We start from the raw sequence: 5909 nt of genomic DNA, 5'->3' as shown, positions 1-5909 counted from the left end.
TTTTTTATTACACCTGAAATTTCAAGCAAGTACAGGTCCAGGGTACAGCCATGTGTGTAAATCATTCACATGTGTTTTTGGTTATGTCCTAAAATTGTACCATTTGGAAACGATATTCATACTGTTATTGTCAAGATATTAGGTTACGTTATTCCCCAAACATGTGCAGTTATGTATTTAGGACACATTACTGAAAACATTGTATTAAGAGATGATATTTACCTGTTGAAAATATTATTGGCAGCATGCAAAAAGGCCATTACCAAAAAATGGTGTTCCCCCGACCCAAATTGGATGCAAATTGTGCACAGAACTTTTGAGATGGAGATTTTGAAGCATCGGTTTACGGACCCAGGAGGGCGATGTCAAGATAAAAGAAAAATGGACAGTTTTCACAACAGCGAGTCTACAAAAGACTGAACAACACAAAATTTTAACAATTGTATCACTATACCAGACTGTCCCAAGAGTTTTTCTTGTTGCTTTTTGTTGTATAAAACTGAAAAAGATTTAAAAATAAAGTAATAATAATAATAATAATGAAAAAGGGTACATTCTACACAGGGGTTGTCAGCCATGTCTATGTACCTTTGAATGTTTGAGTCAGCTAATGTGGCTTGAATTGGACAGGAAAACGTTTCTTCTTCAATATTTTTCCATTGTGCATTATATGATGTGTCGCACCAGTTTATCATCGCTTTTTATCTGTGCTGCATAATAGTAATCTCTGAGGGATGGCAAACCCCATCCTCCCTTCTCTTTGGTTAACTGTAAAGTTTTATAACCCACCCTGGGTCTTTTTCCCTGCCATATGTATCTCGATATCATTTTATCCCATTCATTAAATTGATTTTGATTTATCTGTATGGGCAAGATCTGAAATAGATACAGTAGTCTAGGTAAGACATTCATTTTGATCGAGTGTAAAAAATGGGATCAAGTTCCATCTTGTTATATCGTCAACAATTTTCTTATTGAGGGGTATGTAGTTATATTCAAAAAATTTGGTTTGATCCTTTGGTATATTGATACACAGATATTTTAAACATTTAGCTTGCCACATCGCAGGGTATTTGGATGTTATGTCATTTGGTGGGTTATCATTGTACGAGAGTATTTGGGTTTTGTTCCTATTGATCTTATATCCAGATAGTTGACCATATTGGTTCCAATAAACAGCATCAATTAAGGCAGGGAGTAGGTTGGTTGCTCTAAATAAAATCAAAATATCATCTGCATAGCAGCTAGTTTATGTTCTCTTCCTTTAGTAGTGACCCCTTTGATATCCCTGTTTTTTCTTATGGATTGCGCAAGTGGTTCCAGATACAATGCAAAACAATAACGGGGACCATGCACATCCCTGTCTTGTGCCTCTTTCCAAGATAAAACTGTTTGAAAAGATAACCCTTAACTTTATTCTTGCAGAAGGGGGTATTATATATATAGCCTTAAGGTTTTAATGAAATTGTCATGCAGACCAAATCTGTTTTAATACTCTATAGAGGAAAATCCCATTAACTGAAATCAAATGCTTTTTTAGCATCAACACTTATAAGTACTGCTTTAGTTTTTTGTTCTTTTGTATATGATTTATAATGTGAAGAGTTCTACGTATATGATCCTGCGTCTGCCGCCGTCTTATAAAACCTGTTTGGTCGTTATGTAAACATGTGGGGTAAGAAAGATTCTTCAGACGTCTGAGCCATAATGGAAAGTGATAATCTATAATCTATGTTGAGATGACGACATTGGTCTAAAATGAACTACATTCTGTATTATCTTTGCCTTCTTCGGAATAGCACTGATTATTGCCTCTTTCCAGCTGGGGGTGTTTGTGATTTTTTTAAAAATCCAGTTGAGTGTGGCAGGTATTACAGGGGTCGAACTCATCTCTAAATTCCTTATACCATTCGGCTGTGTAGCCATCTGAACGCCTGGCGATTTGTTTGTTTTAAGTCTACTTATTGCTTTTTTAAGTTCTGCCTCGTTATTTCCGCAGTCAATTTCCACTCTGTTCCTCATTTAGCACAGGTAAATCTAGAGAATTAAGAAAAGTTATCAATTTCTGTCTCTTTTCCCCCTGGACTCTGGAGTGTAATGTGTTATAAAATGTTTGAAAGGCTTCATGGATTTTAATGTATTTATTCTTGATCAGTTTAGTTTTTGGATGTCAAATTTTATTGAATGTATTTTCAGCCATTTTCTTTTTTAATTACCAAGCCAATATTTTGACAGATTTTGATCCACTTTCGTAATATTTTGTTTCAAGAAACATTAATTTTTTTCTTAACCTCTTGTGTGGTCAGATCATTTATCTCCATTCTGATATTTTCAGTTCTGTAAAATAATTTTTTGATGGGTTTGATTTATGTTTTCTTTCCAGTTCCTTTAAACTCTGTTGTATATCATCTATTGTTTTGTACCGGGTCTTTTTCTTATAAGATGCTATTGCTATAATTTTCCCTCTTATAACAGCTTTCAAAATGTCCCAGAGCATAGGAGGTGAGACCTCCTCATTATCATTAATATTGAGAAAATCATGTATTTCTTTTTTGATCTGTTCTCTACATCTTTAAGCAGACTTGAATTTAGTTTCCATGTAATTGTCTTGGGGCATAACAGATATAGGGGTGCATGGTCACTCACGTCTATTGTCCCAAGTCCACACGTCAGAATTTTATCTTTATCTTTTGCAAATGTCATAAAATAGTTTATCCTGTGTAAAGAGAGTGGGGGGGCTGAATAATGGATATAATCTCTTCTATTAGAAAAGAGATCTCTCCATATATCAATCAGGCCAACCTCTTCTAAAAGTGCACCGGAACCTTCTTATTAGGAGTATAAATAAATACTCTTATTTAGGAGTTTTCCTATTGGAACTGTCAAGTTCTGGTTGTAAACGTAAATTTAGATCACCGCCACATATCAAAAAAACCCTGCATTTCAGTCGTCATTATATGACTCACTTTCTGAAAAAAAGCTAAAGTCACTTCCTGGGGGTTGCGTATATGTTCATGAGGGTGACTAAGTTCCCCTCCATACTTCCCCTTACCAGTACGAACCTTCCCTCTTTATCTCCCATCTCAAATGTCTTTTCAAAGTTTAGTTTATTTGAGATTTAGCATGGCAAACTCCTTGTCTACTGCCAGTTTGTATGAGGAAAAAAATAAATCTGTGAAACCCTTTCTTTTCAGCTTTTCATGTTCCCTGTCATTTAAATGGGTCTCTTGTAAAAATACAATATGGGCGTGGTCTTGCTTCATCTTAGTCAAGATTCTACTACGTTTACTAGGATTTGTTAGCCCATTGACATTAAATGATATAAATTTTACTTTACCACTGGCCATATGGGGTCATTTTTACAAGCAGTACTGAAAGCATCATACAGTAAAATCAACTAGTCAACTCCCTGAACAAACAAGAACACACCATAACTAAAAAAAAAAGTAACAAGTCAACATAGAAGAAAACCAAAAAGATGATTCCAAGGTTGGGGTCCTCTTGAAAGTGACCCTGGGATGTGTTGGTTAACAGGGCCTAAAAGTAGGGATGAGCCTCTCCCCAACCAGGAAGAGGGCCCCTATGGCAGTCCCTATGCACATCACGCTAACTCTAATGTCTCCTGTTAGTTCTCTCATATACATATATTGTCCTCTTTTTTAAAAAAGAAAGGGAAATTGTCTATTTACCTCTGTTTGAACAACATCCTTGCTGAGGCTCTTCGCATACCTTACAGCTCCTCTGCAGGTGGGAGAAGTGTGCCTTCTGAAGACTTGTAGCTTCTCTCTTATGTCTTTTCCACGATTCCCTCCCATCCTCCGCTGCCGCTGTTCTCCTACCACAGTCCACGCCGACCTGGTCAGTTGCTCCGCTAGGCTCTCCCTTGGTGTTACCCACGGACACCGACAGTCCTCTGGCGTTCATATCCGTAGTTGCTTCTGTCGCCGTTTGGTACAGCTGGGGTCCGTCCTCATAAAATACCCTTAATTTGGCAGGAAACGGCGTTTGAAATCTAATATTTTGACGTTTAAGTACCCGTTTCGCTTCAGTGTACTCCCGGCGCTTCTGTAGAATAGGCGAGGGGTAATCCTGGTCCAAGTATATTCTTCTCCCTTCCAAATATATCTCTTTCTTCGTCCAGGCTTTGCGCAAAATCTCTTCTTTTATTGTAAATCGGGTGAATCTTATTATTATTGACCTTGGTTTCTCTTCTCCATTTCCCGGAGGCTTTGGGGCAAGAGCCCGGTGAGCTCTCTCGATGCCGAGGTTCATGGTCAGCGGGATATCCAAGATGTCTCGCAGTAGTTTTTCTATGAAGTTCAACACTGACGATCCCTCTGTACCTTCAGGAACATTATAGAGCCTCAAATTCTCCCGTCGTGACCTGCTTTCCTGGTCCAATAGTTTATTTTCTTGCTGGCTTAGTACTTTTATCATTTTACTCAGCACTTGCTCCATGTTCTGAACCCAGTCTTCAACCTTGTCAATTAGAGTTTCTGCTTCGGTAATTTTCTTATTTGCCGTAGTCAATTCGATCCTGATATCATTTAGTTGTTCTTTCATCTCTTTGCGAAAGTTCCATATTTCTTCAAGCACAGTTGCTAATCCTGCGGCGTGGTCTTGATTAGCATTAGCGTTCATGTTAGCATCAGCGCCCTGCTCCAGAGCCAAAATGTTGTTGTGGGTTGTTCGTTCTTCGGCTGAGCCCTTCTGTTTTGTATCCCTTTTCCTCATTGTGCCCCACGTGTACTTTATTATGCTTTTACAAAATTAAAGGTTTGATGGTTTTAAGGGGCTAAATATTTATTTTATTGAGAGAGCGTATCGACTAAGCTGCCATCCGGAGCGGTGACGTAACCAGAACCGGGAAAGACTGACTTTTAACAGCTCAGATTACCAGCTTAAACCTAACGATGGAGATGATGGGAGCACTGTGACTCCATTAAAACTCCTAAGATTTCCTAAAGACTTTCGTTTTTAGTCTGCGACCGTGAAAATCGTTTGGTGAGCCCAGCATTAGCCTTTTCTAGTGGGCAAAGTTTATCTACAATGTTTCCCAAATGATTCGTGTTCCACTTGATGACCGATGGAACCAACCTAAGGGCTGCAGAGACTATTGTTTTTAAAAAGATGTTCAAGACCCATCTTTTTTACTCAAATTTCACAGATTTTTTATCTTAGTTTATCTTATGTAATTTTGTTAGTTTATTTTTATTTTATTCAATTTAACTTTATCACATTGTTTTATGAAGTGTTTTGTGTGTATTTATATTATTTCTGCTTTTAGTTGTTCTTATTGTTTCTTAAGGTTATTTAATCATTGTCTTGCCTCCAGTGTTTTCCTCGTGGGGATCCTCCACGCTGGGGGTTTTCGCCGCAGTGATTGCCCTTGTCCAGGTGGCTGGGTTCCTGCACTGCAGCCTTACGAATGTGGTGTGGACCCCAGTCGACCATGATCTTTGTGGTTGCTATTGGCAACGGCCTCTGTGGACGTGGGTGGACTGGCTCCTGATGTGGACGAATCCCCATCATATAGTTTCCTCACAGCAGTGTCAAGCCAGATGTTTATTACTTTCAGCATTTTATACCTACATTGATTTAACAGACGGAAATTAGTAAGTCATGCAGAATGGGGGAGGAGGGCAACTGCTTTGTGTGTGTATGCATGCGTGTGAAAGACTTGTGTTTTATTTTATTATACAGGAATTGTTTATCATGTAAAGCACTTTGTGCTGCCTTCTGCATGAAAAGTGCTTTATAAATAAAGTTTGATTTGATTATTAATGTGAAAAATCTTGTCTATGACAAAAAAACTGTACATGTGGTTTTTGTGTGGATACATCACTTCTGCATCTGTATCCCCGGTCTCAGCAAGAAAAGAAAAGTCAAAGGACTTCAGAGTTTGAAAT

Source organism: Melanotaenia boesemani, chromosome 16 (assembly GCF_017639745.1).
Source record: "Melanotaenia boesemani isolate fMelBoe1 chromosome 16, fMelBoe1.pri, whole genome shotgun sequence".
NCBI lineage: Eukaryota > Metazoa > Chordata > Actinopteri > Atheriniformes > Melanotaeniidae > Melanotaenia > Melanotaenia boesemani.
The sequence above is the reverse complement of the archived record's forward strand: the minus strand, read 5'-3'. Positions refer to the sequence as shown.